The sequence below is a fragment of the Protopterus annectens genome, chromosome 4.part1, assembly GCF_019279795.1.
Source record: "Protopterus annectens isolate FY-2018-M chromosome 4.part1, PAN1.0, whole genome shotgun sequence".
In the NCBI taxonomy this organism is placed as follows: Eukaryota; Metazoa; Chordata; order Ceratodontiformes; family Protopteridae; genus Protopterus; species Protopterus annectens.
The window spans coordinates 630,063,123-630,083,904 of record NC_056734.1 but is presented as its reverse complement, the minus strand read 5'-3'; the positions used below and the strand labels follow the sequence as shown (position 1 = coordinate 630,083,904).

The 20,782-nt window shown below is 46.9% G+C and overlaps 1 protein-coding gene across 1 annotated transcript in view; it reads right to left on the bottom strand.

Annotated features, from left to right (window-relative positions):
* Nucleotides 1-19,443, bottom strand: part of ZMAT3 (zinc finger matrin-type 3) — an 808,181-nt gene extending 788,738 nt beyond the window's left edge. Inside the window, exon 1 of the mRNA XM_044070445.1 lies at nucleotides 19,358-19,443. The gene's annotated coding sequence lies outside the window, so the exon portion shown is untranslated. The remainder of the gene's footprint in view (nucleotides 1-19,357) is intronic.
* Nucleotides 19,444-20,782: the final 1,339 nt, after the last annotated feature.

Below are 20,782 nucleotides of genomic sequence, written 5' to 3'. Positions count from 1 at the left end.
GGCTGAGGTGCCAGTCTTCCATTTTACTGCCTGAGAACTGTCAGAGAGATAGCTGCTGAACCAGGTAATGGTGTTTTGTGAGTGGTTAAGATTGGAAAGGTGGTGAAGAAGGTGGGTATGGGAGACTATGTCGAAAGCCTTGGAGAGGTCAAGGAGGACTGTGGAAACAAGTTCTCCGTAGTCACGGGCTTGGTTTACAATGTCTAGAAAAGACAAAAGAGCTGTTATTGCGCTATGGCCAGGAAGAAACCCATGTTGTGTTGGGGTGAGGAGTTGGTTATGTGTAATGAATGGCATTAGCTGGTGGTGGATGCATTTCTCACGAATTTTTGAAATAGGGGAGAGAATCACTATGGGTCGGAAGTTGGATATATTCTTTTTGCCTCCTTTATGGAGGGGTAGGATAAAGGCTGTACGCCACAGTTTGGGGACATATGATTTTTGTATGGATCTGTTGATGAGTATGCTAATGGGGATGGCGATGCTGTCTGCTGCAATTCTTAAAAAGAGTGAGGGAATATTGTCAGGGGCATTGGAGCAAGGCTTAAGCTTAGAGAGAAGTTTTTTTATATATGAGGTGGGGATGGGTTTGAGGTGGAATATGGGAGGTGAGTTTGGGGTGGAAGTTTGGGCAGAGGGTTTGATTTGGGGGGAGGTATTGTTTGGGAATGTTTTAGTAAGTTCTGCTATAGAGTTAGTAAAGACAGAGTTGAACAGAGTAGTTATTTCTGGGTCAGATTTACTTGTGTCAGGGCAAGGGTTGTTTTTGGTGCCTGAGTTGAGAAGTGAGTTGATGGATTTCCAGAATTGTTTGGGGTTAGAGCAGTGGTTAGACTGGAGTTTGATATAGTATGCTTTTTTGTCTTGTAAGATATGTTTTTGGCTAAGTTGCGGAGTTGTTTATATTTAAGAAGGGTGTCAGGGAGCACATTATGATGATAGAGTTTCCAGGTCTTGTCCCTTTGTTGCATGAGTGTTTTGGTATCTTTACTAAGCCAAGGGGCGGAATTGGTTTTTATACGTTTTATTCTTGGAGGGGCTTGGGAGTTAAGAGTGTCTAAGAAGGTTGAGTTGAAGAATTCGACAGCACTGTCCAGAGGTAGAGTTTTTAGAGTGTCCCAGTTTATCAGTTTGAGAGAATTGAAAAAAGTGTAGGGTTAAAGTTGTTGAGCTTCCAAGTATGGATATATTGGTGTAGATGAGGACAGGAGGGGGTTGCTCTATGGATGAAGGCTGGTAAGTGATCACTGATAGAGTCTGGTAAGGTGCCAGTGTGGGAGATTTTGTTTGGGTAGGAGACAAGGATCCAGTCCAGTATGGAGCCTGGGGGTTATTTTTATTAGGTCTGGTTACAGCATTTATGAGTTGAGTGAAATTACATAGATTGATTGAAATGGTAGGGTTATTGGCAGTAATTTTGTTCCAGTCAATGTTCTCATTTCCTAGGATGTATGTCTCAAGCTTGATATTATATGAGGCCCATAGAAGAATTTCCTCAAGTGTGTTAATGTTGTTTCCATGGGGGATATGGAGGGCTATAACACAAATGCTTTTCTGGTTATTTAGTTTGAGATTTCCTATGACTAGTTCAGCGTTGTTGAACTGTGGAATATGATTTTGGTAGGGAGTGATGGAGCGTAGGCTAGAGTAGATTAAGGCTACTCCTCCACCCTTCTTTTTTAGGCAGTCTTGTCTAAGTACTTGAAACCTAGGGGGTAGTATTTCGGAGTCTGAAATATTGGGTTTTAGCCATGTCTCAGAGACAGCTGCTATGTCAGGTTGGGTATGGGATAGCCAAGCGTGGAAGTGGGCTAATTTGTTTCTTAGACTCTGAGTATTTATGGTCAAGATCTTGAGGTATTTAGGGTTCGTAGTACGGGTGGTAATGGGGGAGATGGATTGCTGCTGGTACTAGGTACTGGGTTGGGGTGTATGTCTCCTGCTGGGCATAGGCAGTTAATGGGAATGAGAGCAGTGGTTTGGATTTGCTCCTAGAGTTTGGTGGGAGGTACAATAGTGCTTTGGGAATATGACGTTTCACTGAAGAGGATAGGAGTTTTAGTTTAAAGCATAGAAGTGGGTTTGGAAGCACTAGGGAGGAGGATATTGTGTGGAAATGAGATGTGGCAAAGTTATGATGTGTGTTCGGGGTGATGGTGGGGTGAAGAGGGGATAGGAAAGAAGGAGGTAGTTTGGAAGAGGAATAGGAGGTAGCATGGTATAGAGGAATTAGGAGTAGTAGGCTAAGGGAAAGGATGAGAATGGTTTGAAGAGACATGGTGTGGTTTAGGTATAATGGAAGAGATGGGGGTTAGGTGTTGAGGATGTAATAGGATTATTGGTGACAGTGTAGGAGGGAGGAGTATGGAAGTGTATCTAGAGCTTTAAGGATTAGGGATGGGGAGGGGTGAGAGAGTATTGGAGGATGGGAGGGGATAGTGAGAAGATGAGTGTGGACTGGGTGAGATGGGGAGGGGACTTATGGCTAGAATAAATGTAGGAGCAGTGCGGGTGGGTGGGAATTTGGGGTGGGATTGGTGAGCGGAGTGAGCCCACAGGGTGAATGGAGTGGGTAGAGCCAAGGAGAAGGAAGAAGGCAAGACTGTGAAGAACAATCAGTGGGTAGGTAGGTAAGCTCAGAGGTAAGGAAAGTATGGAGAATGTAGCACTTGTTTACTGTAGTTGTTGTATGCATCACATAAAACAAGTCTCCAGCCATATTCCTTGTAAGCATAACTTTTAGTTATGTACTTACCATAACTTTAGATGTTTGGGATCCATCTCGCCTACATTCTGTACTGATCGGCTCCGACTCGGCACGCTATACTATAGAGCGAATTCTCTAATTGGCTGAGCTATTCTACATCCCAGGATGCACCACCACTACTTCCCCAGATCTTGTTTGTCCGCACACATGCACACAGTCATAGACAGTTGAAATAACATTGCCAGGTGTTTCAAGATGAAACGGCTAAACTGAACCGTTCGGTCTCTTCTGATCTCCAAGGCAGGGGGAAGGAGGGTGGGTTATTAGGAATGTAGGCGAGATGGATCCCAAACATCTAAAGTTATGGTAAGTACATAACTAAAAGATGTTATGTGATCCTATCTCGCCTACATTCTGTACTGATGGGACAGCGTCCCTAGCACCTGATTCCTGGGTGGCTCACTGGAAAACACTCCTGAGAACTGTGGAACCGAAGGAAGCTCGCCCCCGAGATGCCACATCCAATTTGTAATGAGAAATAAAGGTGTGAGGAGAAGACCAGGTAGCCGCAGCACAAATGTCACTAATGGCAAGCTTGGAATGAAAGGCTGTCGAAGTAGCAATTGCCCTTGTAGAATGAGCTTTCACAGTGGTTGTAAGCTCTCTATTAGAAAGAAAGTAAGTATGACTGATACAGTCTCTGATCCACTTAGCAATAGTGACCTTCGTGACGGCTTTGCCCAATTTGTTGTCCGAAAAGGACACAAACAACTGATCTGTTTTCCGTGTTTGGTGCGTCATATCTAAGTAGAAACACAATTGCCTATGAACATCCAATGAATGGAAGATATATTCCGCTCTGTCTGAGTAGTTGGGGAAGAAAACTGGGAGTTCCAATGACTGTTGAAGACAAAAACTAGAACAAACTTTAGGAACAAAGGATGGATTAGGCCTGAGGGAAACTCCATCCTTGTGAAAAACCAGGTACAGTGGTTTGACACATAGGGCTTGAAGTTCCAAAACCCTTCTGGCTGATGTAATTGCCACCAAAAAAGCAGTCTTCCAAGAAAGAAATTTCAAGTCACAAGTTGCTGCCGGATCGAAGGGGGAAGAGGTCAAAGCACCTAATACGAAATTAAGATCCCACGGTGGAGCGGGATGAGAAATCGGAGGTCGTAGCAGCCCAGCACCTTTCATGAAGGCCTTACACAACTTATTGCTCATCAAAGGTGGGTCTATACTTTCAAGAAAATTAGAAATAGCTGCCAATTGAACCTTGATGGTAGAGACCGAAGAACCTTGAGTGAATAAGGAAGCTAAAAATTTCAAAACTTCAGACACCGGGGCAGTAATGGGATCTAATCCCCAGAGTTGGGCCCAAATGGCGAATCTCTTCCATTTGCTGTTATACATTTTTTTAGTCGAATTCTTGTGGGCCGAGGACAAGATATGTATGACTTCCGAGTCCAAAACCTGGTTCCTGACTAAGGTCGGAAGTGGAGGAGCCAAGCTGTTAACCTCAACGAATGAAGGGACTGATGAAGCTGTCCCGACTGGTTAACCAAGAGGTCTGGAGCCTGGTCCAGGAACCATGGACCGTCCAGTGCGTATTTCCGAAGAAAGGGCAGCCAGACTTGACGAGGCCAGTATGGGGCAACTAAAATCATCTTGCACCGCAAGTGAATCGCCTTCTGGATCACCCTAGGAAGAAGGGGAACCGGTGGGAAGGCGTACAGTAGGCCGGTGGGCCAAGCTTGGACTAGGGCGTCCTTGGGAACCCCCCCGGAACTGGGGTGAGTGAGAAGAACTGTAGACATTTCGTGTTGTGAGGAGTTGCAAAGAGGTCGCAACAAGGAGTTCCCCATCTTCTGAAGATCTGAGTTACTACTCTGTCGTTCAGAGACCACTCGTGAGGGGAGAGAATAGTTCTGCTCAGTCGGTCTGCTATCACGTTGGATCTCCCCGGAATGTGTATTGCTACCAAGAAACGGTTGGTTGCAATAACCCAATCCCATACTCTCATGGCCTCTCTGCAAAGGGGGTAGGACCTGGTCCCTCCCTGCTTGTTCAGGTACCAGACTACTGACATGTTGTCGGACTGAATGGCAATCATGCCCTGGGGGAGGTAACTGTGTAGTGCTTGTAGCGATAGAAGCACCGCCCTCATTTCCAGTATGTTGATGTTTAGGGAACTCTCGTCGGGGTGCCACTTGCCTTGGACTGACCTGCCCAGGTAATGTCCCCCCCACCCCTTCTGGGAGGCGTCCGTAGTCAAAGTGGCCACTGGAGGTGGAGGAACGAAGGGTCGCCCCTGATCCAGGTTGGAGGACAGAAGCCACCAACAGAGGTCCTGTTTGCATGTCTCCGTGATCATAATGAGGTGACTAAGAGGGAGATCCTGATACGACCACTGGACTGACAGGAGCCACTGTAGAATCCTCATGTGCAATCTTGCTAAAGGAACTAGGAGAACGGTAGCCGACATGGAACCCAACAGTTGTAAGACCATCCTTGCTGGGGCTCGGCGTTTGAAGAGCAATGCTCGGACTTGAGATTGTAATGTTTCTATCCTCTCTGTAGGAAGATAGACCCGCATTTGCTTTGAGTCTATCTCTACTCCGATAAACCGTATGCACTGAGATGGCAGCAACACGGACTTTGACCAATTGAAGGTGATTCCCAGGGAGTCGCCTAGAGAAATAGTGGCTGCTAGATTTTGTAAGAGTAGACGCCTGGAGGTGGCAGTTAGGAGCCATTCGTCTAGATATGGAAACACCTGGAATCCTAGACTTCTCAGGTGAGCAGTCACCACTGCCAAACATTTGGTGAACACCCTGGGGGCTGTGGTGAGACCAAAGGGCAGTGCACGGAACTGGTAATGACTGTCTCCCAGGCTGAAGCACAAGTGTCTCCTGGACGCCTGATCTATCAGGATGTGATAATAGGCGTCCTTGAGATCTATGGAGCACATCCAAACACCTTTCTCCAGCAGCGGGAGAATGGATTGTAAAGTGACCATCCGGAACTTGGACTTCTTGAAAGAACGGTTGAGCTTGCTGAGATCCAAGATGGGCCTCATGTCCCCGGTCTTTTTTGGCACCAAAAAGAATCTTGAGTAAGTCCCTAATCCGGCCTGGTCTTCGGGGACCGGTTGGATGACTCCTTTTTGAAGCAGCTTTGAAATTTCGAAGGCTGCGAGATCCCGTTGACTGGGTGGTGGGTCCGGGATTTTCTGTGATGGTGGGGGGGGGGGCTGTGAAAAGGGGATGTTGTAACCTCCGGCAATGATTCGTAGCACCCATCGGTCCTGGGTGATATTCTCCCAGACCTTTAGGTGCCTCAAAAAACGACCCCCGACTGGCTCCGGAGCGGCGCAGTCGGGCAATCCTTCAGGGATGCTGGAAGGTTGAGGAGCCACGAAAGGACTCGCGGTCTCCAGTGTTGCGGGGGCCCCTGCTGCCTCTGGGACGGCGTCTTCCTAAAAAATTTCCCCCTCCTCTGCCTCTAGAAGGGGGATCATCCTGCTGTGAGGGGTAAGTCTTCTGAGATTTGCGGAACCACATTCCCCCCCCCCTCTTCTAGCCTTGGGATAAGGCCGGAAGGGAGTGGAAAACCATGCCCCTACAGCAGTCAAAGTCTTACCCTCTTGTTCACAGTGGGTCAAGGTGTCCTTTACCTTGGGTCCAAACAAGGAGGACCCATCAAAGGGAGCATCGGCAAAGGAAGACTTGAAGGCCTCTGCAAAATGACACAGGCGGAGCCAGGCCTGTCTCCGTAGAGCAACACCTGTACCTGCCGCCCTACTCGCCCCCCTCGGCCGCATATGAAATGAGCCTCATGGACGAGTTCGATATAGATGAGAGGGTAGCCAACTGAGAGCTAACCGTCTGGGCCAACTGCTCAGGTAGGTTACCAGAGATGGTATCTGACAGCTCCTTGACCAGATCCCTCTGAAGTTTGGTGAAGTGTGTAAGGTAATTCAAAGACCTTAAAGTAAAGGCCGCTGAAGTAAGGGTGCGCTTCCCGTACCGATCCATACTCCTGGACTCTTTATTAGGAGGGTGGATGGACGTTGAAGCCTCTGCCACATCTTGCTGGGTAGCAGATGCCACCACCAGGGCATCTACGGCCACACCTTTGGATAAGAATTCCTTCTCTGGAGGGGCTGACAAAAATTTATTCGGGCGAGCTGGCACCGGTTCCACAGAATCCGGGTGCTCCCACGCCCTTCGAGAGATCAAATCCAGGAGCTCATCGAAGGGCGGAGACACCCAGGAGGCAGAAGGCTGAGCCCCGAAGGCCTTGAGGAATACCGACTCCTCAGCAGAAGGGGGTTTGGATTGCCAGTCGCCTCATTCTTTGAGAATTTCTAAGATGTCCACAAAAGAGACATCGTCCGAGGACGACTTGGGGGACCCCTCCGCATCATCGAGGTCGGTGTCTGAGGTGAGAGACTCATCAGGCGAGTCGACGTGCATCCTCTTACACTGTCTCTTCCTTGGAGGTTCCTCCGAAGAAGCTTCGGAAGGACCCCCAGGAAGGGAGGAATCCCCAATGGGGGTGACCTCAGGCTCCAGGGCTCCGCTGTCCTGAGACAGGGGGACAACAAAGGAACAAGTCTCCATGCCAAGGGAAGGTGCCGGAGAGATGGTGGAGGTAGCCATGGAAGATTTGGCTAAAGCACTCCTCATGGCCCTGAAGGCCGGACCCCCAGAGTCCTGGGACAGTCCGACCCCCGAGGCCACAACAGTAGAAGGCACTCCCGCAGCCGAAGCACCGAGAGGGAGGCTCAGAACCGAAAGCATCGGACCCGAAACCTCACCCCCGGGGCCGACCGAGGAGGTCCGTGTACCGAACTCCGACCCGAAGGTCGGGGTTGGAGTAAGGGTCGGAGCCGACCCGAAAACCTCCACCGGCTCCACCAGCACCGACTCCAACGGTGCCGAGGCTGTTGGAGGAGGAACCAAAACAACAGGGTGGACAATCGGCTCCGGAGCCGACTGGGCTGGAGCCGATACTAACTTTTGAAAGACTGGAGACTGAAATAGCCTTTGAAGTACCCTGTCAATATCCGAATCGGACATCCTCGAGGACCTAGAAGAGACCGACTGGGCCCGAGTTGACTTCTCCGCCGGTTCCGAAAGACTGGGGGACCGGCTCCGAATAGTCTCAAGTATTATCGGCGCCGAGGGAGATTCCACCAGTACAGCAATTTCCCTCGGAGCCAACGGGGACTTTGGCGCCGAGGTAGAAGAGTCTGAGTGTGCGACCTTTCTCGGCTCCGAAACTATTGGAGCCGAAGAAGGTGACCCACCTCTCGATGCTCGAGCTCTCAGCTCCGAGGACAGAGGAGTCGAGGCTGGAGGCACCGGGGCAGACCGTTCCGACCTCGGCTCCGAAGTCCGCGGAGCCGACGGAGAAGCCTGCCTTGATTTCTTTGCTGTCGGCTCCGATGGACTGGTCGGAGCCGAAGACTTCTTCTTCCTGGAGGGAGAGGGGGAAGAAGATAAAGCCTCCTCAAAGGAAGGGGAGATCATCCCTTTCAGTATCAATTTGTTTTTCCTCTCTTGGAGGACACGGGAGGAAAAAGCGTGGCATACACTACACGACTCTTGAAGGTTCTTAGGCCCTAAGCAATAAACACACAGAGAGTGATCATCCGTTATCGACATTTTGTACCCACACTTGGTACACTTTTTAAAACCCGAAGGTCTGTGTTCCTTCGACATCACTAGCAGCAACCAAAAACCAACTAGGGACAAAAAATAAACACACAAGTAGATCCCTCTAACTTAAACAGGATCGATCAAGGGAACTATAACTATGCTCTAACAGAGCGCGAGGGAAAGGCCCCTCTAACTAAAACGGGACCTCCGAGAAACAAATACCACACAAAACAACTACAACAATTTTCAACAATTTCTTAAACAGCAAGGCCTGAACAAAGCCCGAAGAAGAGCGCTAGGGAACCCCAACAGTTAAAGCGGGAACCTAACATCAAGAAAAAAACACACAACTTTTTTGCAACAAAAACTCTCAACAAGTGAAAAGTAGCTGTTAAAACAGCTTTTGGGTGAAAAATCAGAGAAATTCTAACAGAAAACTTGTCAGTAAAGAGTACTTAGCCCAGCCAAGTCGAGACCACGTCTATTGCTGTCAAGCAGCAAACGAGATCTAGGGAAGTAGTGGTGGTGCATCCTGGGATGTAGAATAGCTCAGCCAATTAGAGACTTCGCTCTATAGTATAGCGTGCCATCCTCGGCTCCGAACCCATCAGTACAGAATGCAGGCGAGATAGGATCACATAACATCAGCATATTTAACAGGAAACAGTTTATGTAGTAAAAGCAGTCACAGCTTCAGTTAGTCCCTTAGACTATTGTGAGCATAACAGCATATGTAACAGTAAACAGTTTCTGTAGTAAAAGCAATCACTACATCAGTTAGATCCCTAGACTACATAAAGTTAGCTAAGAACTTCGGTTGGAAAACATAAACATGCCTGTTAAACCAGGTGCAACACAAACATTTGAGAAGAGCTTAAACACTTGCAGGCACTTACTTGCAGGTGTGCACAAAGAAAAGGGTCTGGGGAAGCTTCCTCACCACAAGCAGGCCAAAAGATAACTTTCAAAATGGTGCTGTCAAGGAGACCCACTAATATAGACTAGTTAATGTGCATGGGGGAGGAGGGAGATACAAAATGGGGGAAGGTATAACCAGAAAAAGCAGGTAGAGATCTGGCCCGCCCCTTCACAGAAGACTGCAAAGAAAAGGAATCAGCATAAGAAGTGGAAGCTTTGGAGCTGTAATGTAAGTGTAAGCAAGGAAGAGTTAGAAGCAGGAAATTAGGAGTGTAAACAGTTAGTTGCAGAAACACCACTTTATGGCCTTGGTGTGCAACTAATACAAAGGAAGGTAAATCTATCTGGGGCACAAAATACACCAAGTAAATGGTACTTGCCTTACTTTACAAGTATTCAGTGTGGAGGCAGATCTATTTGGGACAAGATACAGCAAGTATATTTATCATGGCCGCCATTGAACCTAGAGCCCTTAACACTGCTTCAGCTGTTGGTAAATGGGTCTGAAGAATGTGTAAGATATGTAATCTCAAGCAGCGTATCCTGTCTAATGTGAGGAACACCTTTGTTTGTATTGTGTCCAGCCATTACCCAATGAAATCTAAAATCTGAGCCGGGTGAAGAGCAGACTTGTTCATACTGATCGTAATGCCCAACTTGTTGGCTAGCTGAAGGAAGGAGTCCCTAGTCTGACATAGTAGATGGTCTGAGTGGGCAGTAAAGAGCCAATCATCCAGGAACGGAAAGACTTGAATGCCCTGAAGCCTCAGGTGAGCCGCTACTACTGCCATTACCTTGGAGAACACCCGGGGGGCTGTGGTGAGACCAAAAGGGAAGGCTCACAATTGGTAATAATTGACTCCCAGCTGGAAGCGAAGGAACCTCCGGGAGCGCCTGTCCATTTTGATGTGATAGTACGCATCCTGGAAGTCGATCAAGCACATCCAGTCTCTGGCCTGCAGATAAAGCAAAATAGATTGAATCATGATCATCCGGAATTTTGTCTTGGTTACTGACAGGTTCAGTTTGGACAGATCCAATACTGGTCTGAGGTTCCCAATCTTTTTTGGCACTAAAAAAAACCTGGAATAAACCCCAGATCTGGACTGGTCTGGGGGGACCAGTTGGCTGACTCGTTTTCTTAGCAGTGAGTCTACCTCCACAGCTGCTTCCTCCCGCTTTGAGGGTGGGACGTCCGGGAGAGCTTTGTTGGCTGGGGGAAGATCCTTGAAATGGACGAAATATCCTCTGGATTTGACTCACAGCACCCAATGATTTGTAGTGATGGACTCCCATGCTAGTGGGTGAAGCGACAAGCGACCCCAAGTGCCTCCAGAGATGGACAGCCGGGCAACCCCTCAGGGCTGTTGTCCGGGTTTATCTGAGAAAGGTTCATCAGGACCCAAAATTTCTAGGACCCCCTCTGCCTCTAGGGCGGCATCTATCATATCCCATCTCAGGAAAATGTTTGAGACTTGCGGAACCACATCTTCTTCTGTCCTTGCTGATTCCTGGAAAAGGTCCTTTGCGACAGTAAGAAGTGGATCCTGACAACAGACAGTGTCTTCCCATCCTTCTCGCTCTGGAGTAAAGTCTCTCTGACCATCTTCCCAAAAAGGGAAGAACCACATAATAGGCATTGGTAAAAGACGCCTTGAAGGGCTCCGAGAACTGACATAAACGGAGCCAGGTGTGGCACCAGATGGCAACGCATGACCCCGCTGCCCATGCAGCTCCCTCCGTGGCATGGGAGAGCAAATGTATTGACGTGTTGGCTACAGATTTTAGGGTGGCCATTCGTGCATCGAAGATCAACCTGTCCTCTGCCGACATGGACCCTGGAGTCGACTCTGTGACTTCCTTGACCAGATCTCTCTGAAGTCGAATAACATGCGCCATGTAGTTCAATGCTCTCACACAGAAGGTAGCTGAAACATACACTCGCTTCCCAAAATGATCGAACGTTCTCGACTCTCGGTCAGGCGGATGGACCGTGGAACTCTCCTGGGCGAGTTCCTTCTTGGTGGCCGCCGCCACCAGAAGAGCATCTACAGGGGACCCCTTGTGCCAGTGTAACTTGTCCCCAGGAGGGCTTAAAACCTTGTCCGGGCACTTGGGTATTGGCTGTACAGTGTCAGGTTCCTTCCAAGCCCTAGATGTTATCAAATCCACAAGTGGATCAGCAGGAGGGGACACCCAAGAGGTAGATGGACCTGAGCCGTATACCTCCAGAAACACGGACTCGTCAGAGGTTGGTTTTGGGGTGGACCATCCCCCCTTTGGAGGAGGATCTCTATAATTGTCTCCAAAGGAGACATCCTCAGGGAGGGGGGGTGATCGTGAGGAACCTTTCCTTTCATCCAGGTCCTTGTCTTCGGTGAGGGACTCTGGAGGAGAGTCCAAGTGCCTCCTTTTACATGTATGCTTGCGGGGGGGGGGGTGTCCTCCAAGGGACTATCTGGGGAGGTCTCGCAAGCGGGTTATTCCAAGGCCGGAACATCCTAGGGCACTACAGCTACGAGCTGTCTCTGAGAGGGGAAGATGGTCGGACCAGCACTCAAGGCCAGGGAGGTCTGGACAGACTCTGAAGATGAAATGGTCAGAGTCCTCGACCCTGTGAGAACCCTCTCCACCATGTCAAATGCTGAGGGGGAACAGACCTCCTGAGCTGAACTAGGGGAAGCCGCTCCCCCCGATCCGACCGGGGTGTTGGAGTTGAGCCTCTAGTATCCAAGATGCCGAGGGGAATGCTTCTCTCCGACAAGCTCAGAGCAGAGAGCACTCCCTTGGACCCAACCCCAAGGTTATGACTCCAAGAGATTGGATCCGATCTGGTCGGATCCGACACACTCAAGGCATGGGCCAGCGTCGAGGTACAGGGTACCATCGGTGCCGACCCCTCGACTTCAACTGTCCTCGGATCCAAAAACTCTGAAACCGCAGGCCAGATCAGAGAAGGAGTGATAGGTCTAAATACTGGCTGGAAGGCGCCTGCTCCAGTGGGAGAAAGCCCTGGCAAAACATCCATCTGAATTTGAGTGCGGATAAACTTCTGCATCATCTTGTTCATCTCCGCTTCAGATAAGCTCCGTGTGGAGTGGGAGGACGCTGCCAAAGTGGGCCGGGAAACCCGGTGGGGAGAGGACCAAGGGGGCGACTGGCTAACCTGTACTTCGGGCTCAGGGGAGATCCTAGGGGACATGAGCCGAGGTGTCGCTGGCCTGGCTTAGCTTTCGGCAGTGGGCCAGACAACAACAAGCGGTCAGGGGAGCGCTTGCAAGGCTGGTCCTTCTTGGCTTTATCCCCTTCCCCAGGCCTCTTGGCGGGAGGGAGAGTCCCAGAGGCCATGAAAGGGGAAGACGAAGCAGCAGTTGCTGCTTTCTTAGCAGAGGAAGGTGGGACATCAGTCCCAGAAGAAGACGGCAACAGGCCCTTAATGATCATCTTGTCCCGCCTGGCCTTAAATGCTTTGGGATTAAACCCAGTGCAAATAGGACAAAGGGACTGGAGGTGAGCCACCCCAGACAAACCATGCATAGAGTGTGGCCATCCGCCGGGGAAAGCTTATGGCCACACTGTGCACCTTTTGAAACCTGGCTTCAGGGCGTCCGCCATGCCTCAGCTGGCCCAAAAACAAATACACACACACACACACACACACACACACACACACACACACACACACACACACACACACACACAAAAAATCACACACTCACACACGCACCACGTGGAAAGAGAAGAGGGAAGGAAAGATAGTAAAGCCTACAAGAAATTCGCTATGGAGAACCCCAAGAAAGTATAGATAGGTTAGAAGTATAAGATAGGGATAGAAAAAAAGCCAAAAAAGGTAAATAATTACTGTTTACAAACACTGCTAAATGCAACTGAGCTCAGACCACGCTGCTTCCTCTCAGGCGGCAAAAGAGATCTGATCTGAAAGGAGAAGGGAGATAGGGGGCATTATGGTTAAGGGGAGGAGCATGGAGCTCGGAGCAGTAGCTGGAAAATGCGGTCGTGTTGGATCCGATGTGGATCCGAGGACCCACAGGTTGAAGAACAAATGAAGTAAACTACTTCAGATCTGATGTTTCACTAATATACACTTCATTTAAATGTACAGGAACTCTGCTGTAGCTGGGATAGGAAAATTACTAAGAAGCGAGGGTAGACTGGTAAACCAGACATAATATGACTACATAATCAAAAATATAAGAAGAAAACAGGCATGCACAGAAAGATATGGTCACAAGATTAATTATTCTACATAGATTCTTGTCAACCACATACAGCTCAGTGCAGTAACAACTGAGCAATCCATTTATTTATTCACTTGTTTATTTGTTTATTTATGTTTGTTTAGCCAAGCAGTGGACTAACCCACAAGGGGCCCATTTCAGCCACAGTCCAGGCAATTGTAAAACAAAAAAATACATAGCAGTATGACTAACATATTACATTGCAAGTGAAAATCAGCAATTATCAAGATACACTTATTACTAATATTTGCACCCAAGTAGTGTCCTGCCTGTTCCATATACAGCTGGGAAAAGTGGCATTTACTGTCACAAGTATGTGAGCTTTAGAGGGCCATTCACTGTTATTGCTGAATGGTTGATAAGACAACTAATTATAAACCACAGCCATGATACAACCGAAAGCTCTGGTGCCCACTCTCTTCCATAGTCTAGAAACATCCTAGAAGGTATACCCAGGAAACTTAACACCTTTCAAGTTGTCCTCTGTATGGCCAATACAGGATTATTCTAAGATCCTGATTAAAGGTCCACATCACTGCAACTGTCAGTAAATCATCACTTATAGGTTCATAGGTTGATACTAGGCTATATGCCCTAGGGCATTTATCAGCCTAGCCAGAGTGTGTTTGGCTTTCGCCACCCCTTAAAAATGGGTTTTTCTGTGCACTTTTTAGGTTAGTTTACTGTGCCTCTGTCTAGTAGTGACACAGAAGTGATCCCAGGGGTGAACCTACGATCTCCCATCCACTCGTCAAGATTTCTCTTGAAGAGAGTCAGTGAGGGGCTCTGCCTGATATGGACTGGGATTCTATTCCAGAGTGCTGGGAGCCTCTGGGTCACAAATCTGTCTCTCCCGCATGTCCTACTAATTTCTGTGTTGAGATTCAAGTCCATTGAGCGCGTAGCTCTAGTGGATTTGGATTTTTTTGAGGTGGAGCATGTCCATTAATTCTGGGTTGGACATGGCTTTATATGTCAGGCACAGATCTCCTCTAAGCAGGCAGTATGCAACTGAGTAGAGCTGGAGTTTCTTTAACCTGGCAGCATAGGTCATCTGTTTGAGACCCTTGATCCTCTTGGTGAGGTACTTTTGTGGTCTTTCCAGTTGCTGCATGTGTCGGGTAAGGTACATCCCAAACGGGGCATTGTATTCAATTATGGGCCTGATGAGGGATGAGTAAAGGGGCACAATGACCTCCCTTGATCTAGATGTGAACCCGTTCATGATAAGGTGGGCTATATAGAAGGTCTTTCTAACCACTTTGGCAACATGGTTGTCAAAGGAGAGATTACTATCAACTTGGGTTCCCAGGTCCCTAATTACTTCCTCCGTACTTAATGGATTACCGCCTATGTGGTAGTTTGTGGGCACTTTGTTTTTCCCAAAGGGGATGACTATACACTTCTTGGCGTTTAGTTTTTGGCCATGGCTTTGGCACCAGTCGTCCGTCTCTGTGAGACCCTTCTGGAGGATGCCTGTGTCAGCTGGAGAGTCGATTATGGCACCCAGTTTGCAGTCGTCTGCGAACTTGGTCAGCCATAGTCCTTCCGTGTTGGCCTGTACCTCTGAAAAATATATACCAAACAACAGCGGTCCCAGGACTGAGCCCTGCGGGACGCCACTTGTAACAGGTTTAGAGTCTGACATGGCTCCCGCAATTCTGACCATGTGGGTTCTGTCCTTGAGCCAGTTTGCAACCCATCTTATGACGTAGGAGTTAATATTTAGGCTGGAGAGCTTATCTATGATGCCAGAGTGGGGTATGGTGTCGAAGGCTTTTGCGAGGTCCAGGAAGGGTGTGTGGACTACCTTCCCTTCATCTATGGCCTTGGTGACTGTTTTGAAGAAGTCTACCAGGTTCAAGAGGCAGGATCTGCCCTTAACAAAGCCGAATTGTGTAGGATCTAGCATCTGTAGTTCCCCAATGTCTTTGTTTATGAGTTCCATGATGATCCGCTCCATAGCTTTGCAGACCAGCTAGTCAGGCTTATGGGGCGATAGTTTCCAGGGTCCGTTGAGGCACCATCTTTGTGGAGAGGGACCACTGTTGCTGTACCCCATTCCTTGGGTACATATCCTGTAGTAAGGCTGAGAATGAACAGTAACCTAATATGAGGTTTTAGCTCTTCTTGGAGCTCATGTAGGCCGCAGCCCGGGACACCGTCTGGTCCCATTGATGCTGTGTTTTTTGCTTTGGAGAGAGCAGCTCTCACCTGAGCATCTGAGATGACAGGGATACAACTATCTACTGGGATAGATATTTGCTCTTTTGGGGGGGAAGGGGGGGATGTTTGCACTGAACCTATCCGCCAGGATGTTGGCAATGTCTGTGGGTTCAGTGTATTTTTTTGTCATTTTGGACTAACTCTGAACATATCTGGGAGTTGCCACCCAGGTTTCTAACATAACTAAAGAAGGCCTTGTAGTTATCTTTAGTGTCTTGTGCAATTTTTCTCTCGAAGCTGGCCTTGGAAGATTTTATAAGGGACCGTAGTTTTTTGCTAGTACTGATCAGTGATGCTTTCTTATTGAGGGATTTTGCTCTATCCTGCAGTAGCTTCCTCCTTTTGTTGTATAGCTTATTTATGGCAGTGGTCCACAAGACAGGACGCCTGCCTTTGGAGGACTGGGTCTTGGTTTTATTAGGGATTGCATGATCCATGCATTCCTGAAGATGTCCATAGAATGTGTTTATAAAAGATTCTGCAGTTTGGGCCGTAGATTCCACTGGCCTAGGGGCTTTGAGTGAATTCACATCGGTTTTGAGAAGTGTGAAATTAGCCTTGGAGAAGTTTTTTACTGTGGTTTTCTGGGGTGGTGGTGGGGTCGGGACGTGGATGTCCAGCGAGATTAATTTGTGGTCTGATCTTACCAATGAGGGGTGTACCTCTGGTGTAGAGCATAGAGCCCCCATGTTTGTGATGATCAGGTCCAGTATGTTTTCCCCTCTTGTAGGCGTGGTGACCAGTTGTTCCATAGCATTTGAGTTTATAAATTCTAGGAACCTCTGGGCTAGGCTGTTGGGGCTTGAGTAGTGCTCCCAGTCTATGCTTGGGTAGTTGAAGTCCTCCAATAAAAAGGTGTTTGTAGAGACCTTCATATTCTCCAATGTTCTCAGGAAAGCCACGTGAGGTTCCAGAGTCTGGGATGGTGGTCTGTAGCAGGCTACAAACTGAAAGGCAGTTTTGCCCACTGTTAGTTGCACATGGATGATTTCCAATGCTTCGTGCAGTGCCACTAACCTGGAGGTGTGGGTATCCTTGATGAATATGGATACTCCCCCTCCTTTTGTGGTTCAGTCCGAGTTTTGGGGCTGAAAAGCATGGTATGAGGTATAACCTGGTAGTGCTGGGGTGCTCTCGGGATCCTTGAACCAGGTCTCTGTTACTGTACAGACATCGATATTCTCCATGCTGAGGAGAGCTTCGAGTGCTTGCATTTTGAGGTTTAGACTTCTGGCGTTGAGTAGCATTACCCTTAGTTTATTTTTCCTTGTGTTGTCTATGGAGGTGGGTTTGTCTTTTGAGCCTTGCCTAAAAAAGGCACTATGGGGGTGGCAAGAGCCTTTGCCAGTATCCGAAAGCCCAGAGGTGACAGGTGCAAGCCGTCCCTAGCGAAGCAACGTGGTTGTCGAGCATGTCATCCCAGGCTGACAGACACTGGATCCCCTTTGAATGACATCAGAACTTTAGCCAATTGTTAAAATTGATCATTTTTTTCTTTATACTGTGGCATAATTTTTGGTGAGGGTAAGATGCTACTCAAGGTCAGGGTCATACCTGTCTGGGCTACATGATCTGAGATCTCCTCTATGTCTCTTTGCATGTAGTCCAGGGAGGTACGGCTCAGGTCATTCACACCAGCATGGACAATGACCGAGTCATATTTGCACTTGCTCTGGAGTGACCTGAGTGCTTGTGTTATGTGGCGGATCCTGGCGCCCGACAGGCAGCTCACCGTAACCTTCTCCTTGTTCAGCCTGGTGAGTGGGATGTCAGCCTGACAATAGAGTCACCTATTACAAGTGTATCAGGTGTGTTGTTTAGCCTTAAGGGCTGTGACTATTTGGCACACTGATTTTGCGAAGTATGTGTTTTACTTTTTTTGTTTTGTGGTAGAGGTTGCTTGGATGTCTGCTTTAGAGGTCTCTGCTGCTTAGGCAGATTTGTATTTAGAGCCTCCGAGTATGTTTTAGTGTGTTTATCTGTTTGGTTTGATGATGTGGTAGGTCTATGTGTGACTGGATTTGTGGTGTGTATGGTTACCTTCTCCTCCTGATTGGCTGCGCCAGTACTGCGTTGAGAGAGCTTAGCCTCCAGTTTGGCTATATGGTTGCATCTCTCGCATATATTAGTACTTGTTGGGAGGAGGAGAGGGTTGTCTGTGTACATGAGGCAGTTGTAACATTGCCTCAGGATTCCCAGATTCACCAGCTGGACTGGAGAGGAAACTAGTAACTGACCTTTGGACATGCCGGTATAGTATAAGTAACGTCTTTATGGCTGACAAAAAGGACCAATAGGGGACGAGTACTCCAAGGGAGTATATGAGGAGGTAATGCTATTAGTTTATTAGTGCTGACTTATATAATTGCTTGTAAGAGCAAGTGCTATGTTAAATGAGTCTTTACTTGAGAGACAGAGCAGATCTAAGGGAAAAAGTGAAGAGCAGACTTTGTGGAGCCGAGAATGGTTTAAGCCTGGTTAAGCGGTGCTGCCCGATGCTGCGCTATGCGCAAAATCGCGCAAAACTGCGCCAAAGCGGGTTTTTTATACAGGGAACTTAAAAGAGCTAGAAATTAGCCCAAAACGGCCAATAAACTACAAGATTCTTGTGCTGAGGTCACTCCTCCAGGGACAGATAGGCTGCTCAAAGCTCCCCACTCCCACTGGTGAACAAAGAAGCTTCCTTCTATCCAAGTAAAGAAATGGGCAACACAGGAACTATTCTAAAGTCCAGAATACAGCAGTGCCTGTATTAGGGACTATTCTAGGTCAGAAAAGGTGGGAAACAAGGATATTTTTTTGTTTTTTTCTTTTTTTAACAGAACACACAGCAGAAAAAGTACAGTAAAATCTTAACACAGGCTAGCACACTTGAGTGAGCAGCCTCAACAGTTAAATTCAAACTAACAAACTTTTAAAAGTGCAGGTATTGGAAATCACAAAAAAACAAGCTTAAAACAGGCAAAAGAGCAGATTAAACTCGCTTTTCGGCGAGGAAAGACGGTCGCACAGGTAATAGCAGTAAAATATACTTAAATCTTGGAAGCAGTCACTCTTTTTGTTTCTCTGCTGCTAGCACCACTCTGCAGGACCATGAGGAGATGTTGCTGAGTAGGAACAAGCGAAAAACCGCGCCAAAGCGGGTTTTTATACAGAAAACTTAAAAGAGCTAGAAATTAGCCCAAAACAGCCAATAAACTACAAGATTCTTGTGATGAGGTCACTCCTCCAGGGACAGATAGGCTGCTCAAAGCTCCCCACTCCCACTGGTGAACAAAGAAGCTTCCTTCTATCCAAGTAAGGAAATGGGCAACATAGGAACTATTCTAAAGTCCAGAATACAGCAATGCCTGTATTAGGGACTATTCTAGGTCAGGAAAGGTGGGAAACAAGGATATTTTTTTGTTTTTTTCTTGTTCAACAGAACAAACAGCAGAAAAAGTACAGTAGAATCTTAACACAGGCTAGCACACTTGAGTGAGCAGCCTCAACAGTTAAATTCAAACAAACTTTTAAAAGTGCAGGTATTGGAAATCACAAAAAACAAGCTTAAAACAGGCAAAAGAGCAGATTAAACTCACTTTTCGGCAAGGAAAGTTGGCCGCACAGGTAATAGCAGTAAAATATACTTAAATCTTGGAAGCAGTCACTCTTTTCGTTTCTCTGCTGCTAGCACCACTCTGCAGGACCACGAGGAGCTGTTGAGTATACTAAATTAATTAGGTTTGTAGCTTTTATACTAGGAGAAAAAAGCAACATTTCTACATAGTTTTACTGTAGTAGGGCTTCAATGGCAGAAGAGTTTTTGTTTTTGCCAACATATCTAAATGTTTTAGACCTAGACTGCATAACACTATTTTAGACAAAAGACAAGCCAGCACATGCATACCACTGACCATCTTCTGACTTCATGGATAGTGGGGCCAAATATATATCACACGGGAGTTGCACTGGCAAAACAGAATTTAGGTAAAAGACTGCACTGAAGGATAGGTGTGGGAAGATTGTGCTGTAAGAGTCCCATCTGTTACACTACTTAATGAACATTCTACAGTTTAAATGCAAATATTTTTATCTTTACATTCAGTCTTGAATTCCTGATTAGGTCGTGTTGCAACACCTTAATACCAATTTAAAAAGGATAACCCTAAAAGTGGAAGCAGAGAAAGCAGCACCACAGTTCTGTCTGTTATTATACATTCTGAATTCTCTTTAGATTTAATTTTTCATTTTAAATATTCGCCCTTCTACAAATACATGCACTCACCTTCACCTTACTAAATCATATATTTTAGTTCACTCCTTAGTACATTTAATGATTTTTAAATACTATATTGTCTGACAGATGGTCCAGATAATTATAACCCTTTCCCTAAACAAAGTAGTGGTCCTTCCTCATTATGTTACATAGGCTAGGATCCACTCATTTGACTGTTAAAACGTGTCATTACTTATAGCTTTAAATGCTATATTTTAAAGTCATAATCATATTACATCATTTCTATACCACAGACTATGCTTACAGTGTTTACATAATCTGTTAGGACAGATATGCTTTCCTAATTTCTAGATTTATTTTTTAACTATCTGTGTATTTTGTCTAATCTTCATCATTTATTTTTCCAGGGATGCCAACCACTGGCCACATAACCTCTTACAAGACTATTAAATTGAAGGTATTAGTAGCTCAGATTTTTCAGCATTATGGACCTTAAAATCCACCTCAGGGTTTATTTGCTCTGTAGAGATCACTTACAAATAATCCATGAAGTTGAGATCCTTAGCCAGCACTGATTCTAAACCTTTGTATGCTGCTTCATGTATTACATCACTGTCAACATGATATCTTGATTTTATAAGCACCCTGCCTAGTTTCATTTTGCAGTAGACTTATTTGTGGGTAAGTTGTTATCCTGATACCAGCAAAAGACAGAAACAAAAATGTACTAAAACTCTGTTATATCATAGGGGAAACTAAACACTGTAGCATTTTTTTAGCCATTAGC